Raw genomic sequence first — 24005 nt, forward strand, 5'->3', positions numbered from 1 at the left:
AGGCTATCTTTAGGTTGTGAGTCCAACCATGTGCTAGCTTTGTCTCTTATAGCAAAGGGGAAAAGCATAAGTCTGTAGACCTCAGTATTAACCCCATTGGTCTTAACAGTGTCACAGATTTGCAAGAATTCAGCTAAGAACTGATGAAGATCTTCCAATGGAAGTCCATGAAACTTGCAGTTCTGCTGCATTAGAGAAACTAATCGAGGCTTAAGCTCAAAGTTGTTTGCTCCAATTGTAGGAATTGAGATGCATCTTCTACAAAAGTCAGAAGAGGGTGCAATAAAGTCACCAAGCATCTTCCTTGCATCTCCACCATTGTTATTGGGTTCGGCCATCTCTTCTTCTTTTTCGAAAAATTCTGTCAGGTCCTCTCTAAAGTGTTGTGCTTAGCTTCTCTTAGATTCCTCTTTAGAGTCCTTTCAGGTTCCAGATCAGTTTCAACAAGAATGTTCTTATCCTTGCTCTTGCATATGAAAAAAAAAAGAGAATAGAAAAGAATAGGAATCCTCTATGTCACATTATAGAGATTCCTTTATATGAGTAGAAGAATAAAAGAGTAGAATGAAGAAGAGAGAAGATGAAGAATTCGAACACAGAAAGGGAGAGAGGGTTCGAATTATAAGAAGAGAAGTGTTAGTAAATAAATAAATAAATAGAAAGAGACGAGAGAGAGATAGAGTTCGAATTTTAAATTAAAATAAAAGGAAAATATTTTTGTTTTTATTTTAATTATTGGTTAGTATTCGAAAATTAAGGGAAGAAATAAAATAAAATTTGAAATAGATATGATTAATTTATTTAGTTTTCAAATTTTAGAGAAAAGATATGATTGAAATAGTAAACTTTTAAAAACAAACAAAAAGTCAAGTAGTTAATTGAAAAAGATTTGAAAATTAATTTTAAAAAGATAAGAAGTTAGAAAAGATTTTGAATTTAAGTTTGAAAAATATATGATTGAAATTTATTTTGAAAAAGATTTGAAAAGGAAATTAAAAAGATTTGATTTTTGAATAAGTTTTGAAAAGATAGGATTTTTAAATTGAAAATTTTGACTTGACTAATAAGAAACAATTAAATTTAAAAATTTTATGACTAAATCAATTCAAATTTTCGAAAGTTATGAGAAGAATAAGGGAAAGATATATTTTTTATTTTTGAATTTTTATGGGGAGAGAGAAAAACTATAAAATGAAACATGACATAAAAATTATGAATCAAAACAAGAAAAATATGCAAGAACACTTTGAAAGTCAAGATGAACACCAAGAACACTTTGAAGATCATGATGAACATCAAGAACATATTTTTGAATTTTCTTAAGAAAAGAAAAACATGCAAAACACCAAACTTAAAAATTTTTATTCTTTAGACACTAATAATTCAAGAATGTATATGAAAAATAAGAAAAGACACCAAACAAGAAAATTTAAAGATCAAACAAAGAGAATCATCAAGAACAACTTGAAGATCAATGAAGAACACCATGAATGAATTTTCGAAAATAATAAAAATACAATTGACACCAAACTTAAAATTTGACACTATACTCAAACAAGAAACACAAAATTTTCGGTTTTTATGATTTTATGAAATTTTTTTGTAATTTTTCGAATAATTGGAAAAGAAGAAAATAAATAAGTTCAAAATTTTTAATAGGAATTCCAGGAATCATGCAATGTTAGTCTAAAGCTTCAGTCTAAAGAGATTAGACAGGGCAGAACAAGCTTCAGTAGGACATTACATACAACAGCCAAATTGATGGGAATCAACTAGCTCCTGTGATGATAAAAGCATCATCTGAAATTCTAGAATTCATTCTTAAAAATTCAGAAGAACATCGAAAATAAAAATAAAAATAAAATGCTTAAACATAAAATAAAATTACCTAATCTGAGCAACAAGATGAACTGTCAGTTGTCCAAACTCGAACAATCCCCGGCAACGACGCTAAAAACTTGGTGCACGAAATTGTGATTTCAATGGCGCCAACAACTTGGTACGCACAATTGTAATCTCAACTCTTTTTCACAACTTCGCACAACTAACCAGCAAGTGCACTGGGTCGTCCAAGTAATAAACCTTACGTGAGTAAGGTTTGATCCCACGAAGATTGTCGGCTTGAAGCAAGCTATGGTCATCCTTGTAAATCTCAGTCAGGCAGATTCAAATGGTTATGAAGTTTTGATAATTAAAATATAAATAAGGGTAAAGTATATCCTTTGTCTCTGAAGTTTGATAAAAGTTTCAAAAATACCTCTAAGTTTTATTTTGTTTTATATTTGTCCCAGAAGTTTTCGATTTACATCAAATATACCCCTGACAGCTAATTTTTCAAAAAATTTAAGACCAATTCAACAACAATTTCATAAGAACAATCCTCAACACAAACAAATCAAGCATAATTTTCATGCATTATTGTTAAATTGGTCTTAAATTTTTTGAAAATTTAGCCGTCGAGGGTATATTTGATGCAAATCGAAAACTTTTGGGACAAAATTGAAATAAAATAAAACTTAGGGGTATTTTTGAAACTTTTTCCAAACTTCAGGGACAAAAAGTATACTTTACCCTATAAATAAAATATAAAATAAGAATAAGTTACTCATGTAATTCATTGGTGGGAATTTCAGATAAGCGTCTGGAGATGCTTTGTTGCTTCTGAACGTCTGCTTTCCTACTGCCTCTTCTCCAAACATGCATGGCTTCCTTCCATGGCAAGCTGTATGATCCTCTCGGATGAAAACAAATCCATATGCGCTGTCACCGCACGGCTAATCATCTGTCGGTTCCCGCTAGCGTCGAAATAAGACCATTGTCTTTTTGCACACTGTCACTTGTGCCCCACATTTACAGGTTTGAAGCTCGTCACAGTCATCCCTTCCCAGATCCTACTCGGAATATGACGTGGCAGAAATTAGCGAGTTAAGCAATTGTTATAAGAGATACGTTGCAAGTACAGTTCTTAACCAACCAAAAATTCACTTATCAATTTAGAAGGGTTGTCACAAAATCAAAATTAAAATACTGGGAGTATGAGTCCCAGGTCGTCTCCCAATGAGTTGCAGAAAGATGTGCTATTTTATTAATCAGATGTTTTCAAAAAATGGTTTGAGTTGATAAACAGGAAATTAAATCAGAGAATTTAGATAATTTAAATAAAATCCTTGACTGGGAGTAGATTAGTTGGAAGCCCTATTCTTGTTGAAGTACTCTCAAGATTAATTGATAATTGGGGATTGCTCTTCTTAGTTATCCCTTAATAGGTAGAGGAAAGTCAAGCAAGTGGGAAAGCTATTTCTAGTCAAAAGTCCTAATCCTCTCCCTTGGGAAGGACTACTATCAATGACTAGAGGGTGATCCAACAATGACCCAATTACAATTTTTCTCTTGAGTAATCCAACTCAAGGTTTCCTTTCAATCGTCTTCCAATCAAGTTATGGAACTACTCGCTCATTATGTTTGTTAAATCCACAGAATAAGAAAAGGAAATATTGAAAGACATGATAAATAATAATCAAATGAATCAATTAAAAATAAAAATAGCTCTTGTATTAATAAATTCTAAAAATAATCCAATAATAATTCTAAGTAAATAAAGAACATGGAAGAGTAAGTGACAGGTAAGGAAACAAACTAGAAGGACGAAGTCTTGACGGAGGTGATAACTCTTCCCAATATCCCGATCTAAAAAGCAATAAAATCAAAATCCTAAGAACTATGAATGTGTAGAGAGAAAACCTAGAGGAGAGGAAAAATCAGATCTAAAACTAAAAATTATGCGGAATGAATGTTGTTCTCTGGTTTCTGCATGTTCCCTGGCTCTAGTCTGCTTTTCTGGGCCAAAAACTGGGTCAAATAGGGCCCAAAATTGCCCCAGCGAATTCTTCAGATTTTGCAGATCGCGCATGCCACACGATCGCGTCATTCACGCGGACGCGTCATCCAGCGTTTTGCCTTGCCACGCGTGCATGTCGTTCACGCCTTCGCGTCACTTGTGCAGTTTCCAATCCGCGCGGTCGCGTGAGCCATGCGTCCGCGTCACTTCAATTTCCTCTATGTCGCGCGGTCGCGTGAGCCATGCGTTCGCGTCACTTCTCGCTGGTCATCTCCTTAATTTCTTGTGTTCCTTCCATTTTTGTAGGCTTCCTTCCTAATCTCCGAGTCATTCATGCCCTATAAAACCTGAAACACTCAACACACAGATCACGGCATCGAATGGAATAAAGGAGAATTAAAATACAAAATTAAAAGTCTCTAGGAAGCAAGTTTTCAACCATGAAGTATTTTTAGGAAGGACTTATGAATGCATGCTTATTAAATGAATAAGTGGGTAAAGATTTGATAAAACCACACAATTAAACACAATAAAAACCATAAAATAATGGTTTATCAACCTCCCCACACTTAGATATTAGCAAGTCCTCATGCTTAGTTGAAGGAGATAAACATAGCTTATCAATTATTGAATATTTTTGGATTTTTTTTAAACATAAATATAAAAATAAACATAGCTTATCAATGCACATAGATTTTTGATTCTTATGGTTTCACATGAGCAAGTACCCAAATTTCCTTTATATTATCGTGAGACATTCCCTCATTATCTTTTGTTCCTACAATTTTCCCATACTTAATTAACACACAATTATATCTTAAGCTAACCAAAGATTCAATTGGGATATATAATTGTTTTTCCGCTTAAGGCTAGTAATGTGGTAAAATAAAGAACAAACGGGATTTAAAGGCTCAAAGTGGCTAACAAAGGTAATTGCAAGGGTAGGCTTAATTTGGATAAGTGAGCTAAACAAATAATGGCCTCAATCATATGCAAGTATATAAATATATTAAACGTTGGACATATAGGATGAAACAAAATATAAATTACAATCATAGAGAGGTAAACACACAAGAACAAAATCATCATGGTTAAATAGTGTAACCATGTAAATAAGCTCAAAATCTCACAGGTTGTGTGTTCTTTAGCTCAAAAACCATGTTCCAAATACAAATTCAAGCAAATTTATCATAAAAGTTTAGATTAAAATTAGTGAAATTTTGTTCTAAAAATAGGGTCTTAGAAGAAACTTATTGTCTTTTCAATCAAGTAGAACATGCATGCAACTAATCTATTACTATGTAATCTATCCTATTCTACAAAAGAAAAACTAACTAAATATCCTATTTTATTGGTGTTAGGGAAGAGAAATTACCTCCGGAAGTCAGGTACTGACCAACCTCCCCACACTTAAGGCTTTGCACCGTCCTCGGTGCCATCTGTCAGGAACAAAGGTGGGCTGGCAGCAGTATCTCCACAGTCGGGACCATCATGGCTCCTTGTGCTGGTAAAGGAAGTAGAGTTCGGGGTGTCTGAGTCTCTATATTTTCCTTTAAGTAGCTCCTTGAGGTATGTGAATCAGCTCTTGTTATGGCGCTCTCTTAGCTTTGCTTTGTGTTCCAGCCGATCCAACCTTTCAAGTATCTGATGGAGCAGTTGATTGGTTGTAGGTGCTTGTGGTGTTGAAGGAGGAAGCTCTTCAGCCGGTTCAGGGGGCTGGCTTGTAGTGGCTGCTGGAGGTCTGATGTATTTCCCGTTAGGAACATACTGATCATCCCGTGGAAGCATGGCTTTGGTGTCCCCAACTCTGTAGGAGACTCCGGCTGCTGAGATAAGATCTGAGACCAAGGCAGGAAAAGGTAAGTTGCCCGCAATTTGTACGTGTCCCATGGTATTCCGGATGTGTCTTGGTAGGTTCAGAGGTTGGTCTGTAAGGATGCACCATAGTAGAACGGCCATGTCTGCAGTGAAGGAGGACTCGTGGGTGCTTAGAAATACGTAATGGGACATAATCTATGCCCATACGCGAGCCTCCAAGGTAAGTGCAGAAGCCAATATTCCCTTAGGACGGGAACGATGGTATCCGTAGATCCATCTGCTGCCAGCGTCCCAGTCAAATTGGTCCATCTGGCGCTTGAGTGCGGCTTCTTGAAATGCGTCCGGTCCTTCTGGAGTAGGGGGAAGATCCAGAGATCATTGAATAGCCTCTTTTGTAATGGGAACTTGCTTCTGTCGGACATAGACAGACTGCAGGGTTGGCAGGTGGAAGTTGGAGTAGAACTCGACAACCCAAGAAAGATTAACCTGCCGTGGCTGTTTCTGGAAGAAACCCCATTTTCTTCGTGCAATTGTGGCTCAACAAATTCAGTAATATGGTTTGGGAGGATAAGAAGGTGTTCGTTGTTGTAACTCCTTTCTACCAGGATGGGGAACATCTGCTCACAATAGCGATTGGTAAATCGCACAGTGTCCTTTGCTGGGAAGGCTTTCTCTTTATCATCAACCTTTATAATCCTCTTAATTCTCTTTGTTGAGGGTTTGACTACAGTTGAAGATGGCTCTGCCACTAATGCTCATTTAGTACCTCTCCTTGCTGTTGATTTGGGAGTAACTTTCTCTTTTCCTTTCTTGGTGGCCATCCTGAAAGGGAGAAAAGAGAAAGTATGTCAAAGTGTAAAGGGGTAGAGCAAAGAAGATGATGGTATGGGTGGTAATCAATGCACATTAAAAGATAAATGATGTTAACACATGGTCATGACTACATGTGAAAAGTTATCAATGGAAAATAGCTAGTGCATGTGATGACAATGGAATGCAAGGTATTTATTGGCATGCAGGCAAAGGCATGAGTAGCATAGATCAAGCATTCAATGTTCATGTCAAATTACCACAGAGTTCAAACTAACAGCCTGTTTGTAATAACAATTATATTAAATTAATAAAATATGAAATAGGGTTTTGTGAAAAGCAGGCATTTAGAGTAGTAGAATAAAAGAGATCCAAAAATAGTGCACAATGCCATACGGGCGTTTTCACAAACACATAGCATGCATGGTAAGTAAGCTATTGAAAATAATAAATGGAACATGCAAGCAACCCTTTTAAAATTGATATATAATTGCCAAACAAGTTCTTAACAATCCACAAGCAACCATAAGGAATAATAATGACCCTACTAAATATCTAACACCAACTAAAAGAAAAATAAAGAAAAAGGAAAATATGGATAATGCAAGGAAAAAGAAAAAACAAAAGAAGAAGAAAACATAAATTAAGGAGGAGAATAGAAAAGTAAAGAGGAGAGAAGAAAAGAAAACCTTGTTAATGGTGGTGAGAGAGAGAAGGTAGAAAGTGAGAAAGAAGGAAGAAGGAAGAAGTAAGGAGGGAAAAGAAAAAGTAGGATTTGGGGAAGAGAAAGATATGATATTTTGTCATATTAGGTTAAGCTGTGCGGCGCAAACGACGCGGACGCGTGGGGGACGCGTTCGTGCGACTTGTGCTTTAAATTAGTGGACGCGGTCGCGTCGGTCACGCGGATGCGTGACTCGTTTTGTGCTACTGGCGCGAGGTTAGCCTCGCGCTTGCACAACTCTCTGTTCGAAATCTTATTTTGCCAAATTTATGGGTGATGCAATCGCGTGGGTCATGTGATCGCGTGAGTGGCCAATATTGGAATATGACGCGAACGCGTAGGGCACGCATTCACGTGGTAAGGTTTGTGCGTATAGCGCCAGTCCAGCACCACTCTAGCATAACTTTCGGCTGTGCACCCTTTTCACGTCGATTTTCAGGTCACACGGCAGCGTGGGTGACGCGGACGCGTGGGAGGCCAATGTTCCCACATGACGCGGATGCGTCAGCGACGCGGTCGCGTGGGGTGATTTATGCCAAAGGCACGCCTCCAGCCACACTCTTGCGTGACTCTCTGTTCGTTTTCTTATTCTTTCTGAACCACTTGCGACGCGGACGCGTTGACGATGCGGTCGCGTCGTGTGAATTTTTTTTTTGAAATAAAAATGCAAATGCAGATGCAAGCTGAAAGTGCCAAAAAAGAGAAGAGTTATTGAAAAATAAAACTAAGAAGAAAGAAAGGAACGATCATACCACGGTGGGTTGTCTCCCACCTAGCACTTTGCTTTAACGTCCTTAAGTTGGACACTCCATTAGCTCAGTCTTCTGCTGTGAGTGGATCCTCCAAGAGGAAGATATCTAACTCTTTGTTTTTTGTCACCTTCTCCCCATGATAGAGCTTCAAACGATGTCTATTAACTTGGATGAGTTCAGGGCTTGAAGGGTGACTTAGGTGAAAAACTCCGTACGGCTCAGCCTTCTCGTCTCTATATGGACCTTCCCACCTTGATCTCAACTTGCCTGGCATGAGTCTCAGTCTAGAGTTGTAAAGGAGGACTAAATCCCCAAGTTGGAACTCTTTCCTCTTGATATGCTGATCATGTACAGCCTTCATCTTTTCCTTGTACAGCCGTGAGTTCTCATATGCTTCTAGGTGAAGGCTCTCCAATTCTTGCAGTTGCAACTTCCTTTCAGCTCTGGCTTTCTCAAATCCTATGTTGCACTCTTTTACTGTCCAAAAGGCTTTGTGCTCTACTTCAACTGAAAGATGACAGGCTTTTCCATAAACCAAACAGAAGGGACTCATCCCAATGGGTGTCTTGTATGCTGTTCTGTATGCCCAAAGTGCGTCATGTAGCCTGGTGCTCCAGTCTCTTCTATGAGGTTTGACTATCTTCTGCAATATACGCTTTATCTCTCTGTTTGACACCTCAGCTTGCCCATTAGTCTGAGGATGGTAGGCTGTTGCTACTTTATGAATTATCCCATGCTTCTTCAGTAATCCTGTTAGTCTCCTGTTACAAAAATGGGTGGCTTGATCGCTCACGATTGCTCGTGGTGATCCAAAGCGATAAATGATATGGTTTCTAACAAAGGAAACAACAGTGTTAGCATCATCAGTGCGGGTAGGAATTGCTTCCACCCATTTGGAAACGTAATCCACAGCTAACAATATATAAAAATAACCATTAGAATTTGGGAATGGACCCATGAAGTCAATGCCCCAAACATCAAAAATTTCACAGAAAAGCATAATTTGTTGAGGCATCCCATCCTTCTTGGATATATTACCAAATTTTTGGCATGGGAAACAAGATTTACAGAATTTAGCAGCGTCTTTAAAAAGAGTAGGCCACCAGAATCCTCAGTCTAGGATTTTTCTAGCTTTTCTTTGAGGGCCAAAATGTCCTCTACTCTCAGATGAGTGACAGGCCTCTAAAATGGACTGGAATTCTGATTGAGGCACACACCTTTTAATTACCTGGTCAACGCCACATCTCCATAAATATGGGTCATCCCATATATAATATTTAGACTCGCTTTTCAGCTTGTCTCTTTGATGCTTAGTAAAGTTTGGAGGAAAGGTATGGCTAACTAGATAATTAGCTACAAGTGCATACCAAGGGACTACCTCAGATACTGCTTGCAGGTTATCAAATGGGAAATTATCAGCTAGGAGTGGAGTCATCCTTAATGTGCTCAAGGCGACTCAAGTGGTCTGCAACTAGATTCTGGTTACCACTCCTATCCTTAATTTCTAAATCAAATTCTTGTAGTAGCAGTATCCAACTTATAAGCCTTGGTTTGGACTCCTTTTTAGCTAATAAATACTTTAGAGCTACGTGGTCTGAATACACTACTACTTTAGTACCAAGTAAATAGGCTCGGAATTTATCCAGAGCGAAAAGAATAGCAAGAAGCTCTTTCTCAGTAGTAGTGTAGTTAGATTGAGTAGTGTCTAAAGTCTTAGACGCATAAGCAATAACAAAAGGATCCTTACCTTCACGCTGAGCTAGCGCTGCTCCTACTGCATGATTAGAAGCATCGCACATGATTTCAAATGGCTGGCTCCAGTCTGGTCCTCTCACAATTGGAGTTTGAGTCAGGGCAGTCTTCAGTTTATCAAACGCTTGTTTGCAATCCTCACTGAACTCGAACTCGATATCTTTCTGCAGTAATCTGGATAAGGGAAGTGCTACCTTACTAAAATCCTTAATGAATCTCCTGTAAAAACCTGCATGGCCAAGGAACGAACGGACTTCCCTCACAGAGGAGGGGTAAGGTAAAATAGAAATAACATCCACCTTTGCTGGATCTACAGAAATGCCAGTATTAGACACAACATGTCCTAGTACAATCCTTTGTTTAACCATAAAGTGACATTTTTCAAAATTCAATACAAGCTTTGTACTGAGACATCTATCTAATACTCTAAATAAACTATCCAAGCAAAGGCTAAAGGAGTCACCATAAACGCTAAAATCATCCATAAAAACCTCCATACAGTCCTCAATAAGATCAGAGAAAAGACTCATCATGCACCTTTGGAAAGTAGCTGGTGCATTGCACAAGCCAAAGGGCATTCTCTTATAAGAATAAGTCCCAAAAGGACATGTAAAAGTGGTTTTTTCCTGATCTTCAGGAGCTATATGAATCTGGAAATAGCCTGTGTAACCACCTAAAAAGCAATAATGTGATTTACCTGACAGGCGATCCAGCATTTGATCAATGAATGGAAGAGGATAGTGATCCTTACGAGTGGCTTGGTTGAGATGCCTGTAATCAATGCAGACTCTCCAGGCGTTCTGTACTCTGGTTGTTATGAGCTCTCCGTGCTCATTCTTTACTGTAGTGACTCCAGACTTCTTGGGCACCACTTGTACTGGGCTTACCCATTCACTGTCTGACATGGGATAGATGATATCTGCCTCCAGTAGTCTGGTCACTTCCTTCTTGACAACCTCTAAGATAGTGGGGTTCAGTCTTCTCTGGGGTTGAAGAACAGGCCTGGCTCCCTCTTTTAAAAATATTCTATGCTCACAAACTTGAGGGTTGATGCCTACTATGTCTGGCAAACACCACCCAATTGCCTTCTTGTGCCTCCTCAGCACACTAAGTAACTGCTCTTCTTGTTGAGAAGTGAGTTCCCGTGCAATGATAACTGGAAACTTCTGCTTGTCCTCAAGGTAGGCATATTTGAGGTGTAGAGGGAGGGGTTTCAATTCTAACTTCTGCTCATGGTCAGGCTCTGGATTGTCTGGAGATGGTGGCAATGGTAAAGTACTTTCATTGTCCTCAGAAAGTGTCCCCACACTCGGACCTTGTCCTATGTACTTCTCTTCTAACTCCTCTTGGTAAACTTCAGCTACGGTTTCATCTATAATGTCACACTAGAGGATAGAATGATCTTCTGGAGGGTGCTTCATAACTCCATTCAGATTGAAGCTTACTACTCGCCCGTCTATTTCAAAAGAGTATGTTCCTGAAAAAGCATCCAATTTGAACTTCGATGTCTTCAGGAATGGTCTTCCGAGTAGGATTGATGATGGCCTTTCTAAGTCATTTTGGGGCATCTCTAGGATATAAAAATCAATGGGAATGTGAGCCCCTTAATACCCACTTATACATCTTCAGCAACTCCAGCCACTATAATAATGCTTTTATCTGCTAACACAAAATGAGCTGCCGACCTTTTTAAGGGAGGGAGCCTCAAAATACCATATATAGACAAAGGCATTATACTAACACATGCTCCTAAATCACACATGCAGTCAGAAAAATATCATACCACCAATAGTACAATTAACCATACATGGACCTGGGTCACTACACTTTTCAGGTAAACCTCCCATTAAAGTAGATATGGAACTACCTAAAGGAATAGTTTCTAATTCATTAATTTTATCTTTATGTATGCATAAATCTTTTAGAAACTTTGCATATTTAGGTACCTGTTGAATGATATCAAAAAGGGGAACAATTACCTTAACCTTTTTGAATATTTCTACCATTTTGGGATTAGGTTCCAACTGCTTCCTGGGCTTCCTTGCAAGTTGTGGAAATGGAATAGGAATGGCGTTTTCTACAGTGTCCACGCCCTTTTGTGCTTCTTCCTGTGATTGAGCTTCTTCTTCTTCAGCCATGTCCTGTATGTCCTCTTCCTCTTCAACATCTTCTACTTCCACTACCTCCTTAGCTGAGGCGTGTTCTGGTGGGTTTGGCTCCTCCTGATTCCTCTCTTGCAGTGTAGTTCCGGACCTTAGGGTGATGGCATTGATGCCACCCTTCGGATTGGGTAAGGGTTGAGAAGGAATTCCACTGGAGTTTGCTTGTTGAGTGTTTGAAATACTGGGTGGTGCCAGCTGAGAGATGAGAGCTTGTATAGCGGATGCTAGGCCATTAAGTGAACTTTCCATGTTCCTTTGTTCTTGTGCAATAGATTGAATGGCCTCTTCACTTGGAGAGGAATTAGATTGAGTGATCTGCAGAACTTGTTGTTGGTTGTGCTGTGGTCCTTGGGACTGCCTCAGGTGAGGTGCTCTGTTATGCTGGTTTTGGTTCTGCTGCCTGTTGTTGTTATTATTCCACCTCTGATATCCTTGATTGTCTCTGTCTCTTCTATTATTGTTGTCCCTCCAGTTCTGGTTAGAATTGTCTTGCCATCCATGGTTGTAACTGCCACCTTGATTGTACCCTTGGTTGGGGCGGTCATAGAAGTTATGAGTGGATGCCACAGTGTTGTCTTCCTGTTGGAGCTGCGGGCATTCATCAGTATAATGGCTGTAATCAGCACAGATTCCGCACACTCTCTGTGGGACTAGCTGTTGGCTTTTATGCGCTTGTTGTTGACTCAATTGCATCTGTTTCAGTAAGGTGGTCATTTCACTTATACTCTGAACCAGAGCAGTAGTCTCCTTGCTAGAAGATACATCTACAATAGCTTTTGACCGGCCTTGTTTCTGCCTATGATTCCTTGTAGATTCAGCTAAGTCACTGATCAATTGCCATGCCTCATCAATGGTCTTGTACTTTTTCATAGACCCATTGCAGGCACTTTCCAATGTGGTCTTATCTTGGGCCCTCATGCCTTGTGTGACGTAGTCGAGCAACACTATCTTGTCAATCATATGGTGGGGGCATGCTTCTAGAAGGTTGTTGAATCACTCCCAATATTCATAGAGAGTCTCGGATTCGTCCTGAACAATCATGGAGATGTCTTTCCTCAGTTTGTCAGAAACTTCAGCTGGAAAGAATTTTTCCAAAAATTCTCTTCTAAGCGTATCCCAGTTAGAGACAGTTGCTGCGGGTTGAGTGTAGTACCACTCTCTCGCCTTTTCCTCAAGAGAGAACGGGAAAGCTTTCAACAAAATAGAAGTTTCATTCGCACCATCGCGCCTGACAGTAGAACAGGCTGCTTGGAAATCTCTCAGGTGCTTGATAGGCTCTTGAGCAGGTAAGCCATGAAACTTAGGCATCAAGTTGAGCAATGCAATCTTGATTTCAAAGTCTGTAGCCACTGCTGGGTGATGCGCTTGAAATGGTTGCATTGTGAAATCAGGGGCTCCAGCCTCCTGGATAGTAACTCTCCTAGGTGCTGCCATGTCACCTATACGTAAATCAACCGAATCAGTAGAACGGGGGCTTGTTTCTTCCTCAAATGACATTTCAGATCCGCCCTCAGAGAGGACTAACCGACGCCGAGCTTGCCTTATACGTGAAATAGTTCTTTCAATCTCAGGATCGAATAATCGCAAGCTTGGATCAGGAAGTGAACGCGTCATTTAACGAAAGAAACATGCGGCACATAGTAACAAAATAAAATAAAATGCAAATAAATAAAATCCAATCAATAACTTAGCACTCTATTGCAATTCCCCGGCAACGGCGCCAAAAATTGACGTGGCGGAAATTGGCGAGTTAAGAAATTGTTATAAGAGGTACGTTGCAAGTACAGTTCTTAACCAACCAAAAATCCACTTATCAATTTAGAAGGGTTGTCACAAAATCAAAATTAAAATACTGGTAGTATGAGTCCCAGGTCGTCTCCCAACGAGTTGCAGAAAGATGTGCTATTTTATTAATCAGATGTTTTCAAAAAATGGTTTGAGTTGATAAACAGGAAATTAAATCAGAGAATTTAGATAATTTAAATAAAAGCCTTGACTGGGAGTAGATTAGTTGGAAGCCCTATTCTTGTTGAAGTACTCTCAAGATTAATTGATAATTGGGGGTTGCTCTACTTAGTTATCCCATACTAGGTAGAGGAAAGTCAAGCAAGTTGGAAAGCTATTTCTAGTCACAAGTCCTAATCCTCTCCCTTGGGAAGGACTAGTGTCAATGACTAGAGGGTGATCCAACAATAACCCAATTATAATTTTTCTCTTGAGTAATCCAACTGAAGGTTTCCTTTCAATCGTCTCCCAATCAAGTTATGGAACTACTCGCTCATTATGTTTGTAAAATCCACGGAATAAGAAAAGGAAATATTGAAAGACATGATAAATAATAATCAAAGGAATCAATTAAAAACAAAAATAGCTCTTGTATTAATAAATTTTAAAAATAATCCAATAATAATTCTAAGTAAATAAAGAACATGGAAGAGTAAGTGACAGGTAAGGAAACAAACTAGAAGGACGAAGTCTTGACGGAGGTGATAACTCTTCCCAATATCCCGATCCAAAAAGCAATAAAATCAAAATCCTAAGAACTATGAATGTGTAGAGAGAAAACCTAGAGGAGAGGAAAAATCAGATCTAAAACTAAAAATTATGCAGAATGAATGTTGTTCTCTGGTTTTTGCATGTTCCCTGGCTCTAGTCTGCTTTTCTGGGCCAAAAATTGGGTCAAAATAAGGCCCAAAATCGCCCTCAGCAAATTCTGCAGATTTTGCAGATCGCGCACGCCATGCGATCGCGTCATTCACGTGGACGCGTCATCCAGCGTTTTACCTTGCCACGCGTGCGCGTCGTTCACGCCTTTGCATCACTTGTGCAGTTTCCAATCCGCGCGGTCGCGTGAGCCATGCGTCCGCGTCACTTCTCGCTGGTCATCTCCTTAATTTCTTGTGTTCCTTCCATTTTTGCAGGCTTCCTTTCTAATCTTCGAGTCATTCATGCCCTATAAAACCTGAAACACTCAACACATAGATCACGGCATCGAATGGAATAAAGGAGAATTAAAATACAAAATTAAAAGTCTCTAGGAAGCAAGTTTTCAACCATGAAGTATTTTTAGGAAGGACTTATGAATGCATGCTTATTTAATGAATAAGTGGGTAAAGATTTGATAAAACCACACAATTAAACACAATAAAAACCATAAAATAATGGTTTATCAGAATACCACAGACAAGGTTTAGACTTTCCGGATCTTGGATCCTACTCGGAATACCATAGACAAGGTTTAGACTTTTCGGATCCCAGGAATGGCTGCCAATAATTCTAGCCTATACCACGAAGGTTCTAATCTTAGATTATAAACCCAAGCGAATATACTCCAGCTGTCGTCCAATGACTACGTTGAACATCATGTAGATCGCTTTGTGGTTGTCAGGCACACGACCTTGGCTAAGCGAGTAACAAACATTGGGTGATTGTCACGGGTCACCCCTTCATTCTGACTTAACTGAATTAAGTACGAGAGTATATCTTGGAGAAGAAGTAGGCGTGAATTGAATAGAAAAACAATAATACTTGTATTAATTCATGAAGAACAGCAGAGCTCCACACCTTAATCTATGAGTGTAGAAACTCCACTGTTGAAAATACATAAGTGAAAAAGGTCTAGGCATGGCCGTGAGGCCAGCCTCCAAACGTGTACAATAGTCTATGATAGCATAAAACTGATCAAAGATCAAAGTGATCAAAGATGTAAAATAAACCTCTAAAAGTAGTTTTTATACTTCCGGGGCCCACTTGGTGTGTTCTTGGGCTGAGCATTGATACTTTTTCGTGCTTAGGCTTTTCCTAGAGTTAAAAGCCAGCTTTGGTGCCAGTTTGGGCGTTTAACTCCAATTCTGGTGCCAGTTTGGGCGTTTTACACCAAGATGTTTTAAGCTGATTTTGAACGCCAGTTTGGGCCATCAAACCTCGAGAAAAGTATAGACTATTATATACTGCTAGAAAGCCCAAGATGTCTGCTTTCCAACGCAATTGAGAATGCTCCAATTGGGCTTCTTTAGCTCCAGAAATTCTACTTCGAGTGCAGGAAGGTCAGAATCCAACAGCATCTGCAGTCCTTTTTCAGCCTCTGAATCAAATTTTTGCTTAGGTCCCTCAATTTCATCCAGAAAATTTTTGAAATCATAGAAAAACACACAAACTCATAGTAAAGTTCAGAAATGTGATTTTTGAATAAAAAAATAAAAATATAATAAAAAGTAATTAAAACATGCTAAAAACTATGTAAAAACAATGCCAAAAAGGGTATAAATTATCCGCTCATCACTATTACTTCAACCCATTTAGACACATAATCTAATGCCACAAGGATGTAGGTGTTTGAGTATGAAGGAGGGAATGATCCCATAAAATCTATGCCTCATACGTCAAACAACTCAATCTCTAGAATTCCTTGTTGAGGCATGTTGTGACCATGAGGAAGATTGCCAGCCCTCTGGCAACTATCACAGTTACGGACGAACTCTCTAGAATCTTTGAAGAGAGTAGGCCAGTAAAAGCCACTTTGGAGTACCTTAGTGGCTGTCCGCTCACCTCCAAATTGTCCTACATAGTCAGAGTCATGGCAATGCCATAGAATTCTCTGTGCCTCTTCTTCAGACACACAGCGTCGGATTATTCCATCCGAGCATCTCTTAAACAGGTATGGCTCATCCCATAGGTAATATTTTGCATTATACATGAGTTTTCGGGCTTACTGCCTGGTAAACTCCTTGGGAATGAACCCTACCAAGGTGCTGTTTGAATGGCATAGAGTTGCTCATCTGGAAAGGATTCGGATATGTCAGTGGAGGGAGAATAAGTCCCTGCTACTGGCTCAATCCGGGACAAATGATCAGCCACCTGATTTTCTGTCCTTTTTCTGTCTCTAATTTCTATATCAAACTCTTGCAGGAGTAATACCCATCTTATAAGTCTGGGTTTAGACTCCTACTTAATGAGTAGATACTTTAGAGCAGCATGGTCAGTATAAATAATGACCTTAGATCCTACTAGATAGGATCTGAACTTGTCAATGGCATAAACCACAGCAAGTAGCTCCTTTTCTGTAGTAGTATAGTTTTTCTATGCATCATTTAATACGCGACTAGCATAATAAATGACATGCAGAAGCTTGTCATGTCTCTGCCCTAGGACTGCGCCAATTGCATGATCACTTGCATCACACATTAGCTCAAATGGCAAGTCCCAATTGGGTGTAGAGATGATAGAAGCAGTGACAAGCTTAGCTTTTAGAGTTTCAAATGCATCCAGGCACTCTTGGTCAAAGACGAATGGAACATCAGTGGTCAAGAGATTACACATGGGTTTGGCGATTTTAGAAAAATCCTTTATGAACTGCCTATAAAATCCTGCATGTCCTAGGAAACTTCTGATTGCCTTGATATTATTAGGTGGGGGCAAACGTTCTATCACTTCCACTTTAACTCGATCCATCTCTATCCCCTTATTTGAGATCCGATGCCCAAGAACAATGCCTTCAGTTACCATGAAATGGCATTTCTCTCAATTTAGAACTAAGTTTGTTTCTTGGCATCTTTTTAGGACCAGGGTCAGATGATCAAGATAGGAGTCAAATGAGTCTCCATAAACAGAGAAGTCATCCATGAATACTTTAAGGAATTTCTCTACCATATCAGAGAAGATGGATAGCATGCATCTCTAAAAGGTGGCAGGCGCATTGCACAGGCCAAATAGCATTCGTCTATAGGCAAACACGCCAGATGGAGATGTGAATGCTGTCTTCTCTTGATCCTGTGGATCTACTGCTATTTAATTGTAGCCGGAATATCCATCCAAGAAACAATAAAAAGCATGACCTGCTAGTCTTTCTAGCATTTGGTCAATGAAGGGTAAAGGAAAGTAATATTTCTTGGTGGCGTCATTGAGCCTTCTGTAGTCAATGCATATACGCCACCCTGTGACTGTCCTTTTTGGGATCAGCTCATTCTTTTTATTATGCACCACTGTCATCCCTCCCTTCTTGGGGATAACTTGGATAGGGCTCACCCAAGGGCTATCAGAAATGGGATAAATGATCATAGCTTCCCAGAGTTTAGTGACTTCCTTCTGTACTACTTCCTTCATAGTTGGATTCAAACGCCTCTGTGGTTGTACCACTGGTTTGGCATTATCCTCCAACAGGATTTTATGCATGCATCAGGCCGGGCTAATGCCCTTAAAGTCACTTATAGTCCATCCAAGGGCAGTCCTATGTATTTTAAGCACTTGGATTAGTGCTTCTTCTTCCTGTGGCTTTAGTGTAGAGTTTATGATCACAGGAAAGGTATCTCCATCTCCCATAAATGCATATTTTAGGGAGGATGGTAGTGGCTTAAGCTCAAGCTTTGGAGGCTTCTCCTTTTTCTCAAAGGTTTTCAGAGGTTCCTCTGAATTAGGTTGAGTATCATCAAGGATATTATCTAGCCCTTGCTTGAGGCTTTCGGCCATGTTGACCTCTTCCACTAGGGAATCAATAAGGTCAATGTTCATGCATTCCTCAGGAATGTCTGGATGCCGCATAGCCTTGACAGCATTCAGTACGAACTTTTTCTCATTGACTCTCAGGGTTACTTCCCCTTTTTCAACATCAATAACGGTTCGTCCTGTAATTAGGAAGGGTCTTCCTAGGATAAGGGATGCACTCTTGTGCCCCTCCATGTCCAACACCACAATATCAGAACAAATCTAGCATTATAAATTATAATAACAAAGCTTAGACCTTAATCCTAGTTTAGAAAAAAAAAAGTTTAGAAGCATTACCAGAACCAGTCCACCAACTCTTGCTGACAGAGATATCAACTCCCCCTTCACAATTTTATTTGATCCCTTCCACCACAGCAACTGTTGAAAATGCCCAACAACTCCCTTCACAATAATACATAAAACATCATTCAAATTCTTTTAGGGGAATTAATATTATAGAGCATCAAAATTAAACCCTAATTTAATGTGCTAACCGCATTGGCCTTGATCCTTAAGGGGGGAGACAACACCCTTCTCCATCCAATCAATAGAAGTAGGCAACTCATCACAGAATGCGTAACGGTCACCGTTCCTATTGCCAGAGAGCAATCGCTGTTGCTGGGAGGAGCTGCAGGGTTTGGTGCCGAGGTACCTGGCACTCTACTCTTCATTGGGGAAATCGGTGAACTTGTTCAAGCCAAGCTTGTAGGGTTTGTTCCCAGTGTTGTTATGTTCGTGAATGAACCGTAGGTTATCCTTGAAGATTTCGAACCTTCTTTCTTTCTCTTCCAACGATTGACATCAACGATTCGGAACAAGCACTAAATGCACAAACACGCATAATCACAAAATATAAACAACAGAAATAAATAGCAAGTAAAACAAATAGCAAGTAGGCAGGTTATTCAATTAGGCATAACTCAAGTAATCAAAGCAAGCAAGCATGTAAAAGATGCATATGATGAATGTCTATCCTATTTGGCTTGTGATATTACTTGTCGGTTCAACTGCGAACTTGACACATCTTTTTAGATGTAGCCTTTCTGCCACGACTAGGGATATAGTGCCCCACTCACTCTTTCTTTGCGCTTCCTGGTGCATAATGTCCAAGACTTTTTCTTGCGCCCGTCGATATAGTGCATGACACACTCTTTTGGGTTATACTGCCCGAGTTCACTCTGGCGGCAAAGAAGGTTATGTGAGCGGGAGACTACCACAATCTTCACATCTGAACGTAGGCAGGAGACTGTCACAGCTCCTACGCTGGTGCGCTACCTCGATAAACAAGATTCACCACTGTCCTTCCCCGAGGTGCATAGCAACTTACCATATCTCAGCAAATCAATAGTATATAAATTAGTCTCAGTGATCACTGCTCATAGCATAAATCCAACAATATTCATCTCATCAATTCCAACCACCTCAATCAATCATGTTTCCCAAATCATTGTCACTTCGACACTCTACCAAGACACTCAAGGTATTCCATCCATAGAACTTCCCAAGCCTAAGTATCTATTTTTAAACTCTTAACATAATTATCTAATCTTAATTCATCTAACTCAACCTCAATAGTCTCAAGTCCTAACAACTAGTTATAAGTCTTAAATAGAAGTTAACGAATTTTAGAAAGCCAGAGGAACTATTGGAATGAAGAAAAACAAGTTTTCAGCAAACATGGATCATGCGTACACATGCCCTGTCTGCGTACGTGATATAGAGAATTATGTTGGCTCGGAGTTTCAAAATTAATTCTGTTGCTAGTATAGTCCAAACTGACAACTAACTCTCACAATCAAAGTTTAATTTTGTTTGTCACAAGTGCAAATCAATAAAAATACCGAGAGTATTAGATCTCGTGTCGTCTCTCAAAGGAATTGTAATGAGGTATACATGTTATCGGTTATGAGATTCATGGGGTGGTTTGCGATTAAGAAGACAAGAATCTAAATGACAAGAAAATAAAGAAAACAACTAAAGATAAGAATTACTAAAGAGACATTCATGGCAAGGATTGAGAATCAATGTTTTCTATCCTAGTCATTAATCATAACACAATAATTACCAAGAGTTAAGCCTATTACGTTATCTCTGGGAAAAAGTCAAATATGCCTAGTTAACCCCAATCCATAAGTAATGCCAATGGAAACAAGATTAACTAATAACTCTAGATCACCAACACAAGTTGGGTATTAATGACTAAAGATTACCTAGCTTCTCTTTCCAAGCCAAGAATGCTCAAAATCTACTCTAAAACTAAGCCAAGCATTTTATCAAATACTTGGTGTGCTTGAAAGTAAAAACATGATAAAATTGCAAGAAATATAAAATCTAAGGCTACCAAAAGCAAGAAAATAATAATAACAACTCAAATAAACATCAATAACATCAAAACATCAAAATTGCATTAAAAAAATCCAAATCCAACAATAGTGCATGAACATAAAAGTGACCAAATAAAGAAAATAACAAGTAAAATTAAGAGAGCAAAGATGTAATAACAAGAAATTACAAAGAAAAGTAAATTAAAGCAAGAGAAAAACCTAAATCTAAGATGAAATTAACCTAAATCTACCCTAATTCTAGAGAGAAAATGGAGCTTCTCTCTCTAGAAAATGACCTAAGACATGTTTCTACACTACCCTAATTGCTCCCCCTTGTTTCTTCTTGAATCTGGCTTCAAATACTTCAGAAATGAGTTGGATTTGGGCTTAGATGAGCTCAGAAATTGCCCCCGGCGTGTTTCTTTAATGAGGTCACGTGACAAGTGTCACGCATATGCGTGAGTCACGCGTACGAGTTGATTGGTGAATTTTTGGTCACGCGTACGCGAAACTGGACAGATTTCCAAACTTCATTTCTTCATGAAGTCTCCACTTTTACATGCTTTTTCTTCATTCCTTCAATCCAATCTATGCCTTCAAAACCTGGAATCACTTAACAAACACATCAAGGCATCGAATGGAATTAAAGTGAATTAAACTTAGCAAATTAAGAGCCTAAAAATCATGTTTTTACTCTTAAGTGCAATTTAGGAGAAATTCACAAAACCATGCTATATCATTGAATAAATGTGAGATAAGTTGATAAAATCCACTAAATACAACACAGGATAAACCACAAAATTGGGGTTCATTAGTATGCGTGGGTGTCAAAAATGGCCATGTCACGTACGCATGTTACACTCACGTACGTGAGTCCTCAAAACAGCAAGGGAAGCTTGCGTCGCGTGCACTGTCCGCGCACGCATGGCCTTAAAAACTTAGAAAATTTTTGAAAAGCTGTAGAGTTCAGATTTTAGTACCGAACTTCAAACACCCATAACTTCCTCGTTTTAAAATATTTTTCATCCGTTTCTCAAACATCTTAAATCTCTCGGACCAAATTTTTATTTGAATCAAGTTTTTTTCAAAATTAAGGGTCAGGAAGCCATGTTATGACTTGTCAAAGTTCATCAAAAACAAGGTTTTACTAAAACATTGTAAAAGCCTATAGTTTTCCAAACTCCAAAACCAAACCAACTTCAACATACATAAAAGGAATCCAAAATCCATAATGTGCACTCTCCAACCACTTCTCAATCACATAGCTATCAAAACCATTCAATCCTCACAATTTCCTTAAATTCTTTCAACATAAACATTACAAAGCATCACCAATCATTCACTCAAATCCATGATAATTCTTATTCCTCAATTCAATCACCATTAAACCCACAATCACCACCCAACGAGATCAAAATCAAAAATCATATTCAATACCCATTATCATCATCAATATTCTCAACAATAAACATTAATCAACAACATTTATTAACAACCAATATCAACTCAATCCTACCCTAAGGTCCATTAGCCTATATTTCATGAAACATTACATATTACCTAAAGAAAACTAAAACTATACCTTGGCTGATTCCCAACACGCACAAAACACGAAAACAAGGCCACCAAGCTTAATCCGAAAGCTTCAAACTCAATCTCAAAGCTCCAAGTAGCCAAAACAACTCCAATAATCTCCAAACCTCAATCTAACATAATATAAAATACCAAAATCAATACTAAGGCTAACCAAAACATCAAACCACAAGGGTTTCAAAGAGACTTACCTTACCCAATGGTTTTAGGGGAAAAACCCAACAATATTCCAATGCTAGGTCACCCCTAAACAACCGAAATCACAAAATCTATTCAAAAACCAAACCCAAAAATGCAAAACTGTTAGGGAAGAAAACTAGAGCATGGATTTCGAGTTCTTACCTACTTTGTTTAAATAGAAATGACGAGCTCAATGAGAGCTTTACATGCCCACAAACGGCATGTGAATCGGAGCACCAAAGCTCAAGTTATGAGCGAAACAAGGTGATGATGAATAGTGTTTTGTGTTCTTCACTCTCCTCTCTCACAACCAGTGCCCCCTCTCTTGTGTGTGCTGAAATGAGCTAAAAGCTCATTAAATGTGTATTTATATGTTGGGCCTTAGTCCCAACTTGGGCCCGGTCTACCTGCGCAGCATTTTAGGTTCGTTTGGCCCAACTTTAGGCCAAAACCTTTAGAATTAGTGCCTGATTTTTAATTCTAAATATTTTCCTAAGTTTTTTTACTGTTTTATTTTCTCTCAAGCAGTGCCGGGCAGACTTAAGCTGGTACTGCCGGCTAAATCACCGATACGTGTTTTTACGCAATGTTTCATAGAAAATTACATTTTCTCACTTGGAAAAATCTACTGAATCCAAATCTCACTTTTAAATTTTCTAATTAACATTTTTAAATTTTTTAACCTATTTTGGACACTTATTATTTTATTTTATCTAAGCATTTAATTCGATTATGGTTCTTACATTTTGGTGCATTTGTAAGTCCTATATATTAATTGTGGTATATTAAATGTGTATAGCTTAAATTTGGTGATTTTTTGAGTTGCTTGTGGCATTTGGATTGACTTTGGTGGCTAAAGCTTTGTGAAAGCTTGTTTGGAAGTCAATTTTGGTGTTTTCTACGTGTTGAAAATTGGCCAAGGTATGGTTTTGGTTTTCTTTAGGTAATATGTAATGTTTCATGAAACTTAGGCTAGTGGACCTTAGGATAGGATTGAATTGATATTGGTTGTTGATGATTATTGATGATTGATGATGATTATTGAGGGTTTTGATGTTGATGATTGATGATGAATAATGATGTTGTTGATAATTGATGATGAACATTGATTGGTGTTGATAAATGATGCGGATTAAGGGTTTTAACAACGATGAAATTGATGAATAATGATTTGTGATGGTTTGAATTAGTAATTATTGAGAGTGGAAGTTGTAGAAGTAGTTGTAAATCCTGAAACTAAATGGTTAGGTATGGTGTGGTTGAATAATGATGGAGTGTAATTGGAAATGTGTAGAAATGAGTAGGATTAGAATTGATTTTTGTATGGATTTAGTTTGGTTTGAAGTTTTGAAAACTAGAGAACTTTGCAAGTTTTGGTAAAACCGTGTTTTTGATGAACTTTGACGAGGCATAACTTGTGTTCCAGACCCTCAATTTTGATGAAATTTCATTTAAATGAAAGTTAGGTCTGAGAGTTTTAAGACGTTCAAAGAATGGATGAAACATATTTTAAAACAAAGAAGTTATGCGCGTTTGAAGTTTGATACAAAAATCTGAATTCTCCAGCTTTTA

The sequence above is a fragment of the Arachis ipaensis genome, chromosome B07 (assembly GCF_000816755.2).
Source record: "Arachis ipaensis cultivar K30076 chromosome B07, Araip1.1, whole genome shotgun sequence".
NCBI lineage: Eukaryota > Viridiplantae > Streptophyta > Magnoliopsida > Fabales > Fabaceae > Arachis > Arachis ipaensis.